This window comes from Nothobranchius furzeri, chromosome 7 (assembly GCF_043380555.1).
Source record: "Nothobranchius furzeri strain GRZ-AD chromosome 7, NfurGRZ-RIMD1, whole genome shotgun sequence".
NCBI lineage: Eukaryota > Metazoa > Chordata > Actinopteri > Cyprinodontiformes > Nothobranchiidae > Nothobranchius > Nothobranchius furzeri.
Window position 1 is genome coordinate 17941371 of NC_091747.1, and position 23037 is coordinate 17964407.

Consider the following 23037-nt stretch of genomic DNA (forward strand, 5'->3'; position numbering starts at 1 on the left):
CAAACCTGATCTCTCTAGGACATTTAGAAGCCAAGTTATAAGCCCACAAATGTGTAACTGGACTACTTCTTTAAATTGACACCAGATCCGGTGACCTTTGGGACATGGTTTGACCCCCTATAGGAATGTGCGATCATCATGAAACGTTCAGATCACTTACAACTCAATAGATTCTACCTTCTTGTAACGTTTCAGCCTGATTGGACCTTGTTTTCACACAAATGGACCCATGATGTGAAATTGTGCTTCATGCAACATAATTCTGGGTGCCATTTAAAAACCATAAGTGCTAATGACTCCATTCCTTTTTGGGGTAATGGGGGCTGTTAATTGGAGTACTCTGAAACAAACCTGACCTCTCTAGGACATTCAGAAGCCAAGTTATAAGCCCACAAATATGTAACTGGACTACTTCTTTAAATTGACACCAGATCCGGTGACCTTTGGGACATGGTTTGACCCCCTATAGGAATGTGCGATCATCATGAAACGTTCAGATCACTTACAACTCAATAGATTCTACCTTCTTGTAACGTTTCAGCCTGATTGGAACTTGTTTTCACACAAATGGACCCAGAATGATGTGAAATTGTGCTTCGTGCAACATGATTCTGGGTGCCATTTACAAACCATAAGTGCTAATGACTCCATTCCTTTTTGTGGTTGTAGGGGCTGTTGATTGGAGTACACTAAAACAAACCTGATCTCTCTAGGACATTCAGAAGCCAAGTTATAAGCCCACAAATGTGTAACTGGACTACTTCTTTAAAGTGACACCAGGCCCGGTGACCTTTGGGACATGGTTTGACCCCCTATAGGAATGTGCGATCATCATGAAACGTTCAGATCACTTACAACTCAATAGATTCTACCTTCTTGTAACGTTTCAGCCTGATTGGACCTTGTTTTCACACAAATGGACCCAGAATGATGTGAAATTGTGCTTCGTGCAACATAATTCTGGGTGCCATTTAAAAACCATTCCTTTTTGTGGTTGTAGGGGCTGTTGATTGGAGTACACTAAAACAAACCTGATCTCTCTAGGATATTCAGAAGCCAAGTTATAAGCCCTCAAATGTGTAACTGGACTACTTCTTTAAAGTGACACCAGGCCCGGTGACCTTTGGGACATGGTTTGACCCCCTATAGGAATGTGCGATCATCATGAAACGTTCAGATCACTTACAAATCAATAGATTCTACCTTCCTGTAACGTTTCAGCCTGATTGGACCTTGTTTTCACACAAATGAACCCAGAATGATGTGAAATTGTGCTTCGTGCAACATAATTCTGGGTGCCATTTACAAACCATAAGTGCTAATGACTCCATTCCTTTTTGTGGTTGTAGGGGCTGTTGATTGGAGTACACTAAAACAAACCTGATCTCTCTAGGACATTCAGAAGCCAAGTTATAAGCCCACAAATGTGTAACTGGACTACTTCTTTAAATTGACACCAGATCCGGTTACCTTTGGGACATGGTTTGACCCCCTATAGGAATGTGCGATCATCATGAAACGTTCAGATCACTTACAACTCAATAGATTCTACCTTCCTGTAACGTTTCAGCCTGATTGGACCTTGTTTTCACACAAATGAACCCAGAATGATGTGAAATTGTGCTTCATGCAACATAATTCTGGGTGCCATTTAAAAACCATAAGTGCTAATGACTCCATTCCTTTTTTGGGTAATGGGGGCTGTTAATTGGAGTACTCTGAAACAAACCTGACCTCTCTAGGACATTCAGAAGCCAAGTTATAAGCCGACAAATATGTAACTGGACTACTTCTTGAAAGTGACACCAGGCCCGGTGACCTTTGGGACATGGTTTGACCCCCTATAGGAATGTGCGATCATCATGAAACGTTCAGATCACTTACAACTCAATAGATTCTACCTTCTTGTAACGTTTCAGCCTGATTGGACCTTGTTTTCACACAAATGGACCCAGAATGATGTGAAATTATGCTTCGTGCAACATAATTCTGGGTGCCATTTACAAACCATAAGTGCTAATGACTCCATTCCTTTTTGTGGTTGTAGGGGCTGTTGATTGGAGTACACTAAAACAAACCTAATATCTCTAGGACATTCAGAAGCCAAGTTATAAGCCGACAAATGTGTAACTGGACCACTTCTTTAAATTGACACCAGATCCGGTGACCTTTGGGACATGGTTTGACCCCCTTAGGAAAGTGCTATCATCATGAAACGTTCAGATCACTTACAACTCAATAGATTCTGCCTTCCTGTAATGTTTCAGCCTGATTGGACCTTGTTTTCACACAAATGAACCCAGAATGATGTGAAATTGTGCTTCGTGCAACATAATTCTGGGTGCCATTTACAAACCATGAGTGCTAATGACTCCATTCCTTTTTGTGGTTGTAGGGGCTGTTGATTGGAGTACACTAAAACAAACCTGATCTCTCTAGGACATTAAGAAGCCAAGTTATAAGCCCACAAATGTGTAACTGGACTACTTCTTTAAATTGACACCAGATCCGGTGACCTTTGGGACATGGTTTGACCCCCTTAGGAAAGTGCTATCATCATGAAACATTCAGATCCCTTACAACTCAATAGATTCTACCTTCCTGTAATGTTTCAGCCTGATTGGACCTTGTTTTCACACAAATTAACCCAGAATGATGTGAAATTGTGCTTCGTGCAACATAATTCTGGGTGCCAAGTAAAAACCATAAGTGCTAATGACTCCATTCCTTTTTGGGGTAATGGGGGCTGTTAATTGGATTACTCTAAATTAAACCTGAACTCTCTAGGATATTCAGAAGCCAAGTGATAAGCCCACAAAGGTGTAAATGCAATACTTCTTTAAAGTGACACCAGGCCCGGTGACCTTTGGGACATGGTTTGACCCCCTATAGGAATGTGTGATCATCATGAAACGTTCAGATCACTTACAACTCAATAGATTCTACCTTCTTGTAACGTTTCAGCCTGATTGGAGCTTGTTTTCACACAAATGGACCTAGAATGATGTGAAATTGTGCTTCGTGCAACATGATTCTGGGTGCCATTTACAAACCACAAGTGCTAATGACTCCATTCCTTTTTGTGGTTGTAGGGGCTGTTGATTGGAGTACACTAAAACAAACCTGATCTCTCTAGGACATTCAGAAGCCAAGTTATAAGCCCACAAATGTGTAACTGGACTACTTCTTTAAATTGACACCAGATCCGGTGACCTTTGGGACATGGTATGACCCCCTTAGGAAAGTGCTATCATCATGAAACGTTCAGATCACTTACAACTCAATAGATTCTACCTTCCTGTAATGTTTCAGCCTGAATGGACCTTGTTTTCACACAAATGAACCCAGAATGATGTGAAATTGTGCTTCGTTGTGACGACCCTCGTCCCCTCGGTCCGTCCTCTCATCCTAGCCTGAGCCTTTTGTCCCCGCTGCACGGGATCCAGCACCAGGGACAGCGCCAGGAGCGGCCAGCTCACACTCTCCAGCGCTCCAGCGCCCTTTCAGGACCTCGGAGAGAGGCACGCCAGCAGAGACAGCAGCTGATCTTCATCAGCGATCAAGCAGCTCCCAGCTCTTTAAAAGGAGGAACGCAACAGACATCGAGGAGATCCTGGAGTAGCCAGAGATTCTCCTTTAGCTCACAGACACTTTAGCGACCGTTACCAGACAGGTTTAAGGCTGTTAACACCGTTCCTGCTGGGTTTAAGGTTGTTGATAGAGATCCAGGAGTAGCCTGAGATTCTCCCTCGCTCATTTGTGTTTAGGTTTTCTACTAAGGATCCAAGATTAGCCTGGGTACCTTCTGAGTGTGTTTTCACACGCCTTGTTAAGGGTTAAACCTTCGTGGTGTTGTTCTCTTTTTATCCCCATAGGACTTTTGAGCCGGGGATATTTTGCGTTTTGGCAGAAAAACTTTGTCATAAGCAGTGAGACTGCTTATGTTGTAGTTTATTATTACGAAGCCTTATTTATGCCGTTTACCCACGGACACCTTATGTTAATAAATCCTTTTGTTTTTACTCGAACCTCCTCGTCCTTTATCCTCACACACACTTTTACACCTATTTTCTTGTGTTAGTCCCCTCATCCTCCTAGACCTGCAGAGAGGGGGCGTAACATTCGTGCAACATCATTCTGGGTGCCATTTAAAAACCATAAGTGCTAATGACTCCATTCCTTTTTGGGGTAATGGGGGCTGTTAATTGGAGTACTCTAAATTAAACCTGACCTCTCTAGGATATTCAGAAGCCAAGTTATAAGCCCACAAAGGTGTAACTGCACTACTTCTTTAAAGTGACACCAGGCCCGGTGACCTTTGGGACATGGTTTGACCCCCTATAGGAATGTGCGATCATCATGAAACGTTCAGATCACTTACAACTCAATAGATTCTACCTTCTTGTAACGTTTCAGCCTGATTGGACCTTGTTTTCACACAAATGGACCCAGAATGATGTGAAATTATGCTTCGTGCAACATAATTCTGGGTGCCATTTACAAACCATAAGTGCTAATGACTCCATTCCTTTTTGTGGTTGTAGGGGCTGTTGATTGGAGTACACTAAAACAAACCTAATATCTCTAGGACATTCAGAAGCCAAGTTATAAGCCGACAAATGTGTAACTGGACCACTTCTTTAAATTGACACCAGATCCGGTGACCTTTGGGACATGGTTTGACCCCCTTAGGAAAGTGCTATCATCATGAAACGTTCAGATCACTTACAACTCAATAGATTCTGCCTTCCTGTAATGTTTCAGCCTGATTGGACCTTGTTTTCACACAAATGAACCCAGAATGATGTGAAATTGTGCTTCGTGCAACATAATTCTGGGTGCCATTTACAAACCATGAGTGCTAATGACTCCATTCCTTTTTGTGGTTGTAGGGGCTGTTGATTGGAGTACACTAAAACAAACCTGATCTCTCTAGGACATTAAGAAGCCAAGTTATAAGCCCACAAATGTGTAACTGGACTACTTCTTTAAATTGACACCAGATCCGGTGACCTTTGGGACATGGTTTGACCCCCTTAGGAAAGTGCTATCATCATGAAACATTCAGATTCCTTACAACTCAATAGATTCTACCTTCCTGTAATGTTTCAGCCTGATTGGACCTTGTTTTCACACAAATTAACCCAGAATGATGTGAAATTGTGCTTCGTGCAACATAATTCTGGGTGCCAAGAAAAAACCATAAGTGCTAATGACTCCATTCCTTTTTGGGGTAATGGGGGCTGTTAATTGGAGTACTCTAAATTAAACCTGAACTCTCTAGGATATTCAGAAGCCAAGTGATAAGCCCACAAAGGTGTAAATGCAATACTTCTTTAAAGTGACACCAGGCCCGGTGACCTTTGGGACATGGTTTGACCCCCTATAGGAATGTGTGATCATCATGAAACGTTCAGATCACTTACAACTCAATAGATTCTACCTTCTTGTAACGTTTCAGCCTGATTGGACCTTGTTTTCACACAAATGGACCCAGAATGATGTGAAATTGTGCTTCGTGCAACATAATTCTGGGTGCCATTTACAAACCATAAGTGCTAATGACTCCATTCCTTTTTGTGGTTGTAGGGGCTGTTGATTGGAGTACACTAAAACAAACCTGATATCTCTAGGACATTCAGAAGCCAAGTTATAAGCCCACAAAGGTGTAACTGGACTACTTCTTTAAATTGACACCAGATCCGGTTACCTTTGGGACATGGTTTGACCCCCTATAGGAATGTGCGATCATCATGAAACGTTCAGATCACTTACAACTCAATAGATTCTACCTTCCTGTAACGTTTCAGCCTGATTGGACCTTGTTTTCACACAAATGAACCCAGAATGATGTGAAATTGTGCTTCATGCAACATAATTCTGGGTGCCATTTAAAAACCATAAGTGCTAATGACTCCATTCCTTTTTGGGGTAATGGGGGCTGTTAATTGGAGTACTCTGAAACAAACCTGGCCTCTCTAGGACATTCAGAAGCCAAGTTATAAGCCGACAAATATGTAACTGGACTACTTCTTGAAAGTGACACCAGGCCCGGTGACCTTTGGGACATGGTTTGACCCCCTATAGGAATGTGCGATCATCATGAAACGTTCAGATCACTTACAACTCAATAGATTCTACCTTCTTGTAACGTTTCAGCCTGATTGGAGCTTGTTTTCACACAAATGGACCTAGAATGATGTGAAATTGTGCTTCGTGCAACATGATTCTGGGTGCCATTTACAAACCACAAGTGCTAATGACTCCATTCCTTTTTGTGGTTGTAGGGGCTGTTGATTGGAGTACACTAAAACAAACCTGATCTCTCTAGGACATTCAGAAGCCAAGTTATAAGCCCACAAATGTGTAACTGGACTACTTCTTTAAATTGACACCAGATCCGGTGACCTTTGGGACATGGTATGACCCCCTTAGGAAAGTGCTATCATCATGAAACGTTCAGATCACTTACAACTCAATAGATTCTACCTTCCTGTAATGTTTCAGCCTGAATGGACCTTGTTTTCACACAAATGAACCCAGAATGATGTGAAATTGTGCTTCGTGCAACATCATTCTGGGTGCCATTTAAAAACCATAAGTGCTAATGACTCCATTCCTTTTTGGGGTAATGGGGGCTGTTAATTGGAGTACTCTAAATTAAACCTGACCTCTCTAGGATATTCAGAAGCCAAGTTATAAGCCCACAAAGGTGTAACTGCACTACTTCTTTAAAGTGACACCAGGCCCGGTGACTTTTGGGACATGGTTTGACCCCCTATAGGAATGTGCGATCATCATGAAACGTTCAGATCACTTACAACTCAATAGATTCTACCTTCTTGTAACGTTTCAGCCTGATTGGACCTTGTTTTCACACAAATGGACCCAGAATGATGTGAAATTATGCTTCGTGCAACATAATTCTGGGTGCCATTTACAAACCATAAGTGCTAATGACTCCATTCCTTTTTGTGGTTGTAGGGGCTGTTGATTGGAGTACACTAAAACAAACCTAATATCTCTAGGACATTCAGAAGCCAAGTTATAAGCCGACAAATGTGTAACTGGACCACTTCTTTAAATTGACACCAGATCTGGTGACCTTTGGGACATGGTTTGACCCCCTTAGGAAAGTGCTATCATCATGAAACGTTCAGATCACTTACAACTCAATAGATTCTGCCTTCCTGTAATGTTTCAGCCTGATTGGACCTTGTTTTCACACAAATGAACCCAGAATGATGTGAAATTGTGCTTCGTGCAACATAATTCTGGGTGCCATTTACAAACCATGAGTGCTAATGACTCCATTCCTTTTTGTGGTTGTAGGGGCTGTTGATTGGAGTACACTAAAACAAACCTGATCTCTCTAGGACATTAAGAAGCCAAGTTATAAGCCCACAAATGTGTAACTGGACTACTTCTTTAAATTGACACCAGATCCGGTGACCTTTGGGACATGGTTTGACCCCCTTAGGAAAGTGCTATCATCATGAAACGTTCAGATCACTTACAACTCAATAGATTCTACCTTCCTGTAATGTTTCAGCCTGATTGGACCTTGTTTTCACACAAATTAACCCAGAATGATGTGAAATTGTGCTTCGTGCAACATAATTCTGGGTGCCAAGTAAAAACCATAAGTGCTAATGACTCCATTCCTTTTTGGGGTAATGGGGGCTGTTAATTGGAGTACTCTAAATTAAACCTGACCTCTCTAGGATATTCAGAAGCCAAGTTATAAGCCCACAAAGGTGTAAATGCAATACTTCTTTAAAGTGACACCAGGCCCGGTGACCTTTGGGACATGGTTTGACCCCCTATAGGAATGTGTGATCATCATGAAACGTTCAGATCACTTACAACTCAATAGATTCTACCTTCTTGTAACGTTTCAGCCTGATTGGACCTTGTTTTCACACAAATGGACCCAGAATGATGTGAAATTGTGCTTCGTGCAACATAATTCTGGGTGCCATTTACAAACCATAAGTGCTAATGACTCCATTCCTTTTTGTGGTTGTAGGGGCTGTTGATTGGAGTACACTAAAACAAACCTGATATCTCTAGTACATTCAGAAGCCAAGTTATAAGCCCACAAAGGTGTAACTGGACTACTTCTTTAAATTGACACCAGATCCGGTTACCTTTGGGACATGGTTTGACCCCCTATAGGAATGTGCGATCATCATGAAACGTTCAGATCACTTACAACTCAATAGATTCTACCTTCCTGTAACGTTTCAGCCTGATTGGACCTTGTTTTCACACAAATGAACCCAGAATGATGTGAAATTGTGCTTCATGCAACATAATTCTGGGTGCCATTTAAAAACCATAAGTGCTAATGACTCCATTCCTTTTTGGGGTAATGGGGGCTGTTAATTGGAGTACTCTGAAACAAACCTGGCCTCTCTAGGACATTCAGAAGCCAAGTTATAAGCCGACAAATATGTAACTGGACTACTTCTTGAAAGTGACACCAGGCCCGGTGACCTTTGGGACATGGTTTGACCCCCTATAGGAATGTGCGATCATCATGAAACGTTCAGATCACTTACAACTCAATAGATTCTACCTTCTTGTAACGTTTCAGCCTGATTGGAGCTTGTTTTCACACAAATGGACCTAGAATGATGTGAAATTGTGCTTCGTGCAACATGATTCTGGGTGCCATTTACAAACCACAAGTGCTAATGACTCCATTCCTTTTTGTGGTTGTAGGGGCTGTTGATTGGAGTACACTAAAACAAACCTGATCTCTCTAGGACATTCAGAAGCCAAGTTATAAGCCCACAAATGTGTAACTGGACTACTTCTTTAAATTGACACCAGATCCGGTGACCTTTGGGACATGGTATGACCCCCTTAGGAAAGTGCTATCATCATGAAACGTTCAGATCACTTACAACTCAATAGATTCTACCTTCCTGTAATGTTTCAGCCTGAATGGACCTTGTTTTCACACAAATGAACCCAGAATGATGTGAAATTGTGCTTCGTGCAACATCATTCTGGGTGCCATTTAAAAACCATAAGTGCTAATGACTCCATTCCTTTTTGGGGTAATGGGGGCTGTTAATTGGAGTACTCTAAATTAAACCTGACCTCTCTAGGATATTCAGAAGCCAAGTTATAAGTCCACAAAGGTGTAACTGCACTACTTCTTTAAAGTGACACCAGGCCCGGTGACTTTTGGGACATGGTTTGACCCCCTATAGGAATGTGCGATCATCATGAAACGTTCAGATCACTTACAACTCAATAGATTCTACCTTCTTGTAACGTTTCAGCCTGATTGGACCTTGTTTTCACACAAATGGACCCAGAATGATGTGAAATTGTGCTTCGTGCAACATAATTCTGGGTGCCATTTAAAAACCATAAGTGCTAATGACTCTATTCCTTTTTGTGGTTGTAGGGGCTGTTGATTGGAGTACACTAAAACAAACCTGATCTCTCTAAGATATTCAGAAGCCAAGTTATAAGCCCACAAATGTGTAACTGGACTACTTCTTTAAAGTGACACCAGGCCCGGTGACCTTTGGGACATGGTTTGACCCCCTATAGGAATGTGCGATCATCATGAAACGTTCAGATCACTTACAACTCAATAGATTCTACCTTCCTGTAACGTTTCAGCCTGATTGGACCTTGTTTTCACACAAATGAACCCAGAATGATGTGAAATTGTGCTTCGTGCAACATAATTCTGGGTGCCATTTACAAACCATAAGTGCTAATGACTCCATTCCTTTTTGTGGTTGTAGGGGCTGTTAATTGGAGTACTCTGAAACAAACCTGACCTCTCTAGGACATTCAGAAGCCAAGTTATAAGCCGACAAATATGTAACTGGACTACTTCTTGAAAGTGACACCAGGCCCGGTGACCTTTGGGACATGTTTTGACCCCCTATAGGAATGTGCGATCATCATGAAACGTTCAGATCACTTACAACTCAATAGATTCTACCTTCTTGTAACGTTTCAGCCTGATTGGAGCTTGTTTTCACACAAACTGTCCCAGAATGATGTGAAATTGTGCTTCGTGCAACATGATTCTGGGTGCCATTTACAAACCATAAGTGCTAATGACTCCATTCCTTTTTGTGGTTGTAGGGGCTGTTGATTGGAGTACACTAAAACAAACCTGATCTCTCTAGGACATTCAGAAGCCAAGTTATAAGCCCACAAATGTGTAACTGGACTACTTCTTTAAATTGACACCAGATCCGGTGACCTTTGGGACATGGTATGACCCCCTTAGGAAAGTGCTATCATCATGAAACGTTCAGATCACTTACAACTCAATAGATTCTACCTTCCTGTAATGTTTCAGCCTGAATGGACCTTGTTTTCACACAAATGAACCCAGAATGATGTGAAATTGTGCTTCGTGCAACATCATTCTGGGTGCCATTTAAAAACCATAAGTGCTAATGACTCCATTCCTTTTTGGGGTAATGGGGGCTGTTAATTGGAGTACTCTAAATTAAACCTGACCTCTCTAGGATATTCAGAAGCCAAGTTATAAGCCCACAAAGGTGTAACTGCACTACGTCTTTAAAGTGACACCAGGCCCGGTGACTTTTGGGACATGGTTTGACCCCCTATAGGAATGTGCGATCATCATGAAACGTTCAGATCACTTACAACTCAATAGATTCTACCTTCTTGTAACGTTTCAGCCTGATTGGACCTTGTTTTCACACAAATGGACCCCGAATGATGTGAAATTATGCTTCGTGCAACATAATTCTGGGTGCCATTTACAAACCATGAGTGCTAATGACTCCATTCCTTTTTGTGGTTGTAGGGGCTGTTGATTGGAGTACACTAAAACAAACCTGATCTCTCTAGGACATTAAGAAGCCAAGTTATAAGCCCACAAATGTGTAACTGGACTACTTCTTTAAATTGACACCAGATCCGGTGACCTTTGGGACATGGTTTGACCCCCTTAGGAAAGTGCTATCATCATGAAACGTTCAGATCACTTACAACTCAATAGATTCTACCTTCCTGTAATGTTTCAGCCTGATTGGACCTTGTTTTCACACAAATTAACCCAGAATGATGTGAAATTGTGCTTCGTGCAACATAATTCTGGGTGCCAAGTAAAAACCATAAGTGCTAATGACTCCATTCCTTTTTGGGGTAATGGGGGCTGTTAGTTGGAGTACTCTAAATTAAACCTGACCTCTCTAGGATATTCAGAAGCCAAGTTATAAGCCCACAAAGGTGTAAATGCAATACTTCTTTAAAGTGACACCAGGCCCGGTGACCTTTGGGACATGGTTTGACCCCCTATAGGAATGTGTGATCATCATGAAACGTTCAGATCACTTACAACTCAATAGATTCTACCTTCTTGTAACGTTTCAGCCTGATTGGACCTTGTTTTCACACAAATGGACCCAGAATGATGTGAAATTGTGCTTCGTGCAACATAATTCTGGGTGCCATTTACAAACCATAAGTGCTAATGACTCCATTCCTTTTTGTGGTTGTAGGGGCTGTTGATTGGAGTACACTAAAACAAACCTGATATCTCTAGGACATTCAGAAGCCAAGTTATAAGCCGAAAAATGTGTAACTGGACTACTTCTTTAAATTGACACCAGATCCGGTGACCTTTGGGACATGGTTTGACCCCCTTAGGAAAGTGCTATCATCATGAAACGTTCAGATAACTTACAACTCAATAGATTCTACCTTCCTGTAACGTTTCAGCCTGATTAGACCTTGTTTTCACACAAATGAACCCAGAATGATGTGAAATTGTGCTTCATGCAACATAATTCTGGTTGCCATTTAAAACCCATAAGTGCTAATGACTCCATTCCTTTTTGGGGTAATGGGGGCTGTTAATTGAAGTACACTAAATTAAACCTGACCTCTCTAGGATATTCAGAAGCCAAGTTATAAGCCCACAAATATGTAACTGGACTACTTCTTTAAAGTGACACCAGGCCCGGTGACCTTTGGGACATGGTTTGACCCCCTATAGGAATGTGCGATCATCATGAAACGTTCAGATCACTTACAACTCAATAGATTCTACCTTCTTGTAACGTTTCAGCCTGATTGGAGCTTGTTTTCACACAAATGGACCCAGAATGATGTGAAATTGTGCTTCGTGCAACATGATTCTGGGTGCCATTTACAAACCATAAGTGCTAATGACTCCATTCCTTTTTGTGGTTGTAGGGGCTGTTGATTGGAGTACACTAAAACAAACCTGATCTCTCTAGGACATTCAGAAGCCAAGTTATAAGCCCACCAATGTGTAACTGGACTACTTCTTTAAAGTGACACCAGGCCCGGTAACCTTTGGGACATGGTTTGACCCCCTATAGGAATGTGCGATCATCATGAAACGTTCAGATCACTTACAACTCAATAGATTCTACTTTCCTGTAACGTTTCAGCCTGATTGGAGCTTGTTTTCACACAAATGGACCCAGAATGATGTGAAATTGTGCTTCGTGCAACATGATTCTGGGTGCCATTTACAAACCATAAGTGCTAATGACTCCATTCCTTTTTGTGGTTGTAGGGGCTGTTGATTGGAGTACACTAAAACAAACCTGATCTCTCTAGGACATTCAGAAGCCAAGTTATAAGCCCACCAATGTGTAACTGGACTACTTCTTTAAAGTGACACCAGGCCCGGTAACCTTTGGGACATGGTTTGACCCCCTATAGGAATGTGCGATCATCATGAAACGTTCAGATCACTTACAACTCAATAGATTCTACTTTCCTGTAACGTTTCAGCCTGATTGGACCTTGTTTTCACACAAATGAACACAGAATGATGTGAAATTGTGCTTCGTGCAACATAATTCTGGGTGCCATTTAAAAACCATAAGTGCTAATGACTCCATTCCTTTTTGTGGTTGTAGGGGCTGTTGATTGGAGTACACTAAAACAAACCTGATCTCTCTAGGACATTCAGAAGCCAAGTTATAAGCCCACAAATGTGTAACTGGACTACTTCTTTAAATTGACACCAGATCCGGTGACCTTTGGGACATGGTTTGACCCCCTATAGGAATGTGCGATCATCATGAAACGTTCAGATCACTTACAACTCAATAGATTCTACCTTCTTGTAACGTTTCAGCCTGATTGGACCTTGTTTTCACACAAATGGACCCAGAATGATGTGAAATTGTGCTTCGTGCAACATAATTCTGGGTGCCATTTAAAAACCATAAGCGCTAATGACTCTATTCCTTTTTGTGGTTGTAGGGGCTGTTGATTGGAGTACACTAAAACAAACCTGATCTCTCTAGGATATTCAGAAGCCAAGTTATAAGCCCACAAATGTGTAACTGGACTACTTCTTTAAAGAGACACCAGGCCCGGTGACCTTTGGGACATGGTTTGACCCCCTATAGGAATGTGCGATCATCATGAAACGTTCAGATCACTTTAAACTCAATAGATTCCACCTTCCTGTAACGTTTCAGCCTTATTGGACCTTGTTTTCACACAAATGAACCCAGAATGATGTGAAATTGTGCTTCGTGCAACATAATTCTGGGTGCCATTTACAAACCATAAGTGCTAATGACTCCATTCCTTTTTGTGGTTGTAGGGGCTGTTGATTGGAGTACACTAAAACAAACCTGATCTCTCTAGGACATTCAGAAGCCAAGTTATAAGCCCACAAATGTGTAACTGGACTACTTCTTTAAATTGACACCAGATCCGGTTACCTTTGGGACATGGTTTGACCCCCTATAGGAATGTGCGATCATCATGAAACGTTCAGATCACTTACAACTCAATAGATTCTACCTTCCTGTAACGTTTCAGCCTGATTGGACCTTGTTTTCACACAAATGAACCCAGAATGATGTGAAAATGTGCTTCATGCAACATAATTCTGGGTGCCATTTAAAAACCATAAGTGCTAATGACTCCATTCCTTTTTGGGGTAATGGGGGCTGTTAATTGGAGTACTCTGAAACAAACCTGACCTCTCTAGGACATTCAGAAGCCAAGTTATAAGCCCACAAATATGTAACTGGACTACTTCTTTAAATTGACACCAGATCCGGTGACCTTTGGGACATGGTTTGACCCACTTAGGAAAGTGCTATCATAATGAAACGTTCAGATCACTTACGACTCAATAGATTCTACCTTCCTGTAATGTTTCAGCCTGATTGGACCTTGTTTTCACACAAATGAACCCAGAATGATGTGAAATTGTGCTTCGTGCAACATAATTCTGGGTGCCATTTAAAAACCATAAGTGCTAATGACTCCATTCCTTTTTGTGGTTGTAGGGGCTGTTGATTGGAGTACACTAAAACAAACCTGATCTCTCTAGGACATTCAGAAGCCAAGTTATAAGCCCACAAATGTGTAACTGGACTACTTTAAATTGACACCAGATCCGGTGACCTTTGGGACATGGTTTGACCCCCTTAGGAAAGTGCTATCATCATGAAACGTTCAGAGCACTTACAACTCAATAGATTCTACCTTCTTGTAACGTTTCAGCCTGATTGGACCTTGTTTTCACACAAATGGACCCAGAATGATGTGAAATTGTGCTTCATGCAACATAATTCTGGGTGCCATTTAAAAACCATAAGTTCTAATGACTCCATTCCTTTTTGGGGTAATGGGGGCTGTTGATTGGAGTACTCTGAAACAAACCTGACCTCTCTATGACATTCAGAAGCCAAGTTATAAGCCCACAAATATGTAACTGGACTACTTCTTTAAATTGACACCAGATCCGGTGACCTTTGGGACATGGTTTGACCCCCTATAGGAATGTGCGATCATCATGAAACGTTCAGATCACTTACAACTCAATAGATTCTACCTTCTTGTAACGTTTCAGCCTGATTGGAGCTTGTTTTCACACAAACTGTCCCAGAATGATGTGAAATTGTGCTTCGTGCAACATGATTCTGGGTGCCATTTACAAACCATAAGTGCTAATGACTCCATTCCTTTTTGTGGTTGTAGGGGCTGTTGATTGGAGTACACTAAAACAAACCTGATCTCTCTAGGACATTCAGAAGCCAAGTATAAGCCCACAAATGTGTAACTGGACTACTTCTTTAAAGTGACACCAGGCCCGGTGACCTTTGGGACATGGTTTGACCCCCTATAGGAATGTGCGATCATCATGAAACGTTCAGATCACTTACAACTCAATAGATTCTACCTTCCTGTAACGTTTCAGCCTGATTGGACCTTGTTTTCACACAAATGAACCCAGAATGATGTGAAATTGTGCTTCGTGCAACATAATTCTGGGTGCCATTTAAAAACCATAAGTGCTAATGACTCCATTCCTTTTTGTGGTTGTAGGGGCTGTTGATTGGAGTACACTAAAAAAAACCTGATCTCTCTAGGACATTCAGAAGCCAAGTTATAAGCCCACAAATGTGTAACTGGACTACTTCTTTAAATTGACACCAGATTCGGTGACCTTTGGGACATGGTTTGACCCCCTATAGGAATGTGCAATCATCATGAAACGTTCAGATCACTTACAACTCAATAGATTCTACCTTCTTGTAACGTTTCAGCCTGATTGGACCTTGTTTTCACACAAATGGACCCAGAATGATGTGAAATTGTGCTTCGTGCAACATAATTCTGGGTGCCATTTAAAAACCATAAGTGCTAATGACTCTATTCCTTTTTGTGGTTGTAGGGGCTGTTGATTGGAGTTCACTAAAACAAACCTGATCTCTCTAGGATATTCAGAAGCCAAGTTATAAGCCCACAAATGTGTAACTGGACTACTTCTTTAAAGTGACACCAGGCCCGGTGACCTTTGGGACATGGTTTGACCCCCTATAGGAATGTGCGATCATCATGAAACATTCAGATCACTTACAACTCAATAGATTCTACCTTCTTGTAACGTTTCAGCCTGATTGGAGCTTGTTTTCACACAAATGGACCTAGAATGATGTGAAATTGTGCTTCGTGCAACATGATTCTGGGTGCCATTTACAAACCATAAGTGCTAATGACTCCATTCCTTTTTGTGGTTGTAGGGGCTGTTGATTGGAGTACACTAAAACAAACCTGATCTCTCTAGGACATTCAGAAGCCAAGTTATAAGCCCACAAATGTGTAACTGGACTACTTCTTTAAATTGACACCAGATCCGGTGACCTTTGGGACATCGTATGACCCCCTTAGGAAAGTGCTATCATCATGAAACGTTCAGATCACTTACAACTCAATATATTCTACCTTCCTGTAATGTTTCAGCCTGATTGGACCTTGTTTTCACACAAATGAACCCAGAATTATGTGAAATTGTGCTTCGTGCAACATAATTCTGGGTGCCATTTACAAACCATGAGTGCTAATGACTCCATCTCCTTTTTGTGGTTGTAGGGGCTGTTGATTGGAGTACACTAAAACAAACCTGACCTCTCTAGGACATTCAGAAGCCAAGTTTTAAGCCCACAAATGTGTAACTGGACTACTTCTTTAAAGTGACACCAGGCCCGGTGACCTTTGGGACATGGTTTGACCCCTTATAGGAATGTGCGATCATCATGAAACGTTCAGATCACTTACAACTCAATAGATTCTACCTTCCTGTAACATTTCAACCTGATTGGACCTTGTTTTCACACAAATGAACCCAGAATGATGTGAAATTGTGCTTCGTGCAACATAATTCTGGGTGCCATTTAAAAACCATAAGTGCTAATGACTCCATTCCTTTTGTGGTTGTAGGGGCTGTTGGTTGGAGTACACTAAAACAAACCTGATCTCTCTAGGACATTAAGAAGCCAAGTTATAAGCCGACAAATGTGTAACTGGACCACTTCTTTAAATTGACACCAGATCCGGTGACCTTTGGGACATGGTTTGACCCCCTTAGGAAAGTGCTATCATCATGAAACGTTCAGATCACTTACAACTCAATAGATTCTACCTTCCTGTAATGTTTCAGCCTGATTGGACCTTGTTTTCACACAAATGAACCCAGAATGATGTGAAATTGTGCTTCGTGCAACATAATTCTGGGTGCCATTTACAAACCATGAGTGCTAATGACTCCATTCCTTTTTGTGGTTGTAGGGGCTGTTGATTGGAGTACACTAAAACAAACCTGATCTCTCTAGGACATTAAGAAGCCAAGTTATAAGCCCACAAATGTGTAACTGGACTACTTCTTTAAATTGACACCAGATCCGGTGACCTTTGGGACATGGTTTGACCCCCTTAGGAAAGTGCTATCATCATGAAACGTTCAGATCACTTACAACTCAATAGATTCTACCTTCCTGTAATGTTTCAGCCTGATTGGACCTTGTTTTCACACAAATGAACCCAGAATGATGTGAAATTGTGCTTCGTGCAACATAATTCTGGGTGCCATTTAAAAACCATAAGTGCTAATGACTCCATTCCTTTTTGGGGTAATGGGGGCTGTTAATTGGAGTACTCTAAATTAAACCTGACCTCTCTAGGATATTCAGAAGCCAAGTTATAAGCCCACAAAGGTGTAAATGCACTACTTCTTTAAAGTGACACCAGGCCCGGTGACCTTTGGGACATGGTTTGACCCCCTATAGGAATGTGCGATCATCATGAAACGTTCAGATCACCTACAACTCAATAGATTCTACCTTCTTGTAACGTTTCAGCCTGATTGGACCTTGTTTTCACACAAATGGACCCAGAATGATGTGAAATTGTGCTTCGTGCAACATAATTCTGAGTGCCATTTACAAACCATAAGTGCTAATGACTCCATTCCTTTTTGTGGTTGTAGGGGCTGTTGATTGGAGTACACTAAAACAAACCTGATATCTCTAGGACATTCAGAAGCCAAGTTATAAGCCGACAAATGTGTAACTGGACCACTTATTTAAATTGACACCAGATCCGGTGACCTTTGGGACATGGTTTGACCCCCTTAGGAATGTGCGATCATCATGAAACGTTCAGATCACTTACAACTCAATAGATTCTACCTTCTTGTAACGTTTCAGCCTGATTGGACCTTGTTTTCACACAAATGGACCCAGAATGATGTGAAATTGTGCTTCGTGCAACATAATTCTGGGTGCCATTTAAAAACCATAAGTGCTAATGACTTCATTCCTGTTTGGGGTAATGGGGGCTGTTGATTGGAGTACACTAAAATAAACCTGATCTCTCTAGGACATTCAGAAGCCAAGTTATAAGCCCATAAATGTGTAACTGGACTACTTCTTTAAATTGACACCGATCCGGTGACCTTTGGGACATGGTTTGACCCCCTTAGGAAAGTGCTATCATCATGAAACATTCAGATCACTTACAACTCAATAGATTCTACCTTCCTGTAAAGTTTCAGCCTGACTGGACCTTGTTTTCACACAAATGGACCCAGAATGATGTGAAATTGTGCTTCATGCAACATAATTCTGGGTGCCATTTAAAAACCATAAGTGCTAATGACTCTATTCCTTTTTGTGGTTGTAGGGGCTGTTGATTGGAGTTCACTAAAACAAACCTGATCTCTCTAGGATATTCAGAAGCCAAGTTATAAGCCCACAAATGTGTAACTGGACTACTTCTTTAAAGTGACACCAGGCCCGGTGACCTTTGGGACATGGTTTGACCCCCTATAGGAATGTGCGATCATCATGAAACATTCAGATCACTTACAACTCAATAGATTCTACCTTCTTGTAACGTTTCAGCCTGATTGGAGCTTGTTTTCACACAAATGGACCTAGAATGATGTGAAATTGTGCTTCGTGCAACATGATTCTGGGTGCCATTTACAAACCATAAGTGCTAATGACTCCATTCCTTTTTGTGGTTGTAGGGGCTGTTGATTGGAGTACACTAAAACAAACCTGATCTCTCTAGGACATTCAGAAGCCAAGTTATAAGCCCACAAATGTGTAACTGGACTACTTCTTTAAATTGACACCAGATCCGGTGACCTTTGGGACATCGTATGACCCCCTTAGGAAAGTGCTATCATCATGAAACGTTCAGATCACTTACAACTCAATATATTCTACCTTCCTGTAATGTTTCAGCCTGATTGGACCTTGTTTTCACACAAATGAACCCAGAATTATGTGAAATTGTGCTTCGTGCAACATAATTCTGGGTGCCATTTACAAACCATGAGTGCTAATGACTCCATCTCCTTTTTGTGGTTGTAGGGGCTGTTGATTGGAGTACACTAAAACAAACCTGACCTCTCTAGGACATTCAGAAGCCAAGTTTTAAGCCCACAAATGTGTAACTGGACTACTTCTTTAAAGTGACACCAGGCCCGGTGACCTTTGGGACATGGTTTGACCCCTTATAGGAATGTGCGATCATCATGAAACGTTCAGATCACTTACAACTCAATAGATTCTACCTTCCTGTAACATTTCAACCTGATTGGACCTTGTTTTCACACAAATGAACCCAGAATGATGTGAAATTGTGCTTCGTGCAACATAATTCTGGGTGCCATTTAAAAACCATAAGTGCTAATGACTCCATTCCTTTTGTGGTTGTAGGGGCTGTTGGTTGGAGTACACTAAAACAAACCTGATCTCTCTAGGACATTAAGAAGCCAAGTTATAAGCCGACAAATGTGTAACTGGACCACTTCTTTAAATTGACACCAGATCCGGTGACCTTTGGGACATGGTTTGACCCCCTTAGGAAAGTGCTATCATCATGAAACGTTCAGATCACTTACAACTCAATAGATTCTACCTTCCTGTAATGTTTCAGCCTGATTGGACCTTGTTTTCACACAAATGAACCCAGAATGATGTGAAATTGTGCTTCGTGCAACATAATTCTGGGTGCCATTTACAAACCATGAGTGCTAATGACTCCATTCCTTTTTGTGGTTGTAGGGGCTGTTGATTGGAGTACACTAAAACAAACCTGATCTCTCTAGGACATTAAGAAGCCAAGTTATAAGCCCACAAATGTGTAACTGGACTACTTCTTTAAATTGACACCAGATCCGGTGACCTTTGGGACATGGTTTGACCCCCTTAGGAAAGTGCTATCATCATGAAACGTTCAGATCACTTACAACTCAATAGATTCTACCTTCCTGTAATGTTTCAGCCTGATTGGACCTTGTTTTCACACAAATGAACCCAGAATGATGTGAAATTGTGCTTCGTGCAACATAATTCTGGGTGCCATTTAAAAACCATAAGTGCTAATGACTCCATTCCTTTTTGGGGTAATGGGGGCTGTTAATTGGAGTACTCTAAATTAAACCTGACCTCTCTAGGATATTCAGAAGCCAAGTTATAAGCCCACAAAGGTGTAAATGCACTACTTCTTTAAAGTGACACCAGGCCCGGTGACCTTTGGGACATGGTTTGACCCCCTATAGGAATGTGCGATCATCATGAAACGTTCAGATCACCTACAACTCAATAGATTCTACCTTCTTGTAACGTTTCAGCCTGATTGGACCTTGTTTTCACACAAATGGACCCAGAATGATGTGAAATTGTGCTTCGTGCAACATAATTCTGAGTGCCATTTACAAACCATAAGTGCTAATGACTCCATTCCTTTTTGTGGTTGTAGGGGCTGTTGATTGGAGTACACTAAAACAAACCTGATATCTCTAGGACATTCAGAAGCCAAGTTATAAGCCGACAAATGTGTAACTGGACCACTTATTTAAATTGACACCAGATCCGGTGACCTTTGGGACATGGTTTGACCCCCTTAGGAATGTGCGATCATCATGAAACGTTCAGATCACTTACAACTCAATAGATTCTACCTTCTTGTAACGTTTCAGCCTGATTGGACCTTGTTTTCACACAAATGGACCCAGAATGATGTGAAATTGTGCTTCGTGCAACATAATTCTGGGTGCCATTTAAAAACCATAAGTGCTAATGACTTCATTCCTGTTTGGGGTAATGGGGGCTGTTGATTGGAGTACACTAAAATAAACCTGATCTCTCTAGGACATTCAGAAGCCAAGTTATAAGCCCATAAATGTGTAACTGGACTACTTCTTTAAATTGACACCGATCCGGTGACCTTTGGGACATGGTTTGACCCCCTTAGGAAAGTGCTATCATCATGAAACATTCAGATCACTTACAACTCAATAGATTCTACCTTCCTGTAAAGTTTCAGCCTGACTGGACCTTGTTTTCACACAAATGGACCCAGAATGATGTGAAATTGTGCTTCATGCAACATAATTCTGGGTGCCATTTAAAAACCATAAGTTTCAATGACTCTATTCCTTTTAGTGGTTGTAGGGGCTGTTGATTGGAGTACACTAAAACAAACCTGATCTCTCTAGGACATTCAGAAGCCAAGTTATAAGCCCACAAATGTGTAACTGGACTACTTCTTTAAAGTGACACCAGGCCCGGTGACCTTTGGGACATGGTTTGACCCCCTATAGGAATGTGCAATCATCATGAAACGTTCAGATCACTTACAACTCAATAGATTCTACCTTCCTGTAACGTTTCAGCCTGATTGGACCTTGTTTTCACACAAATGAACCCAGAATTATGTGAAATTGTGCTTCATGCAACATAATTCTGGGTGCCATTTAAAAATCATAAGTGCTAATGACTCCATTCCATTTTGGGGTAATGGGGGCTGTTAATTGGAGTACTCTAAAACAAACCTTGACCTCTCTAGGGCATTCAGAAGCCAAGTTATAAGCCCACAAATGTGTAACTGGACTACTTCTTTAAATTGACACCAGATCCGGTGACCTTTGGGACATGGTTTGACCCCCTATAGGAATGTGCGATCATTATGAAACGTTCAGATCACTTACAACTCAATAGATTCTACCTTCTTGTAACGTTTAGGTCTGATTGGAGCTTGTTTTCACACAAATGGACCCAGAATTATGTGAAATTGTGCTTCGTGCAACATGATTCTGGGTGCCATTTACAAACCATAAGTGCTAATGACTCCATTCCTTTTTGTGGTTGTAGGGGCTGTTGATTGGAGTACACTAAAACAAACCTGATCTCTCTAGGACATTCAGAAGCCAAGTTATAAGCCCACAAATGTGTAACTTGACTACTTTAAATTGACACCAGATCCGGTGACCTTTGGGACATGGTATGACCCCCCTTAGGAAAGTGCTATCATCATGAAACGTTCAGATCACTTACAACTCAATAGATTCTACCTTCCTGTAATGTTTCAGCCTGATTGGACCTTGTTTTAAAAACAAATGACCCCAGAATGATGTGAAATTGTGCTTCGTGCAACATAATTCTGGGTGCTATTTACAAACCATGAGTGCTAATGACTAGAATTCCTTTTTGTGGTTGTAGGGGCTGTTGATTGGAGTACACTAAAACAAACCTGACCTCTCTAGGACATTCAGAAGCCAAGTTATAAGCCCACAAATGTGTAACTGGACTACTTCTTTAAAGTGACACCAGGCCCGGTGACCTTTGGGACATGGTTTGACCCCCTTAGGAAAGTGCTATCATCATGAAACGTTCAGATCACTTACAACTCAATAGATTCTACCTTCCTGTAACGTTTCAGCCTGATTGGACCTTGTTTTCACACAAATGAACCAATTGTTGACATGTGGCAAGACGCTCCTCGGGGCGCGTATTGCTTGGGCCTCTCTCCTGGATGCCCTCTGTCAGACCCAGTGTTGACATGTGGCAAGACTCTCCTCGGGGCGCGTCTTGCTTGGGCTTCTCACATGGAGGCCCTCAGTCAGACCCAGTGTTGACATGTGTCAAAACGCTCCTCGGGGCGTGTCTTGCTTGGGCCTCTCTCCTGGAGGCGCTCAGTCAGACCCAGTGTTGACTTGTGGCAAGACGCTCCTCGGGGCGCTTCTTGCTTGGGCTTCTCTCCTGGAGGCCCTCAGTCAGACCCATTGTTGACATGTGGCAAGACGCTCCTCAGGGCACGTCTTGCTTGGGCCTCTCTCCTGGAGGCGCTCAGTCAGACCGAGTAGTGACATGTGACAAGACGCTCCTCGGGGCGCGTCTTGCTGGGGCTTCTCTCATGGAGGCACTCAGTCAGACCTAGTGT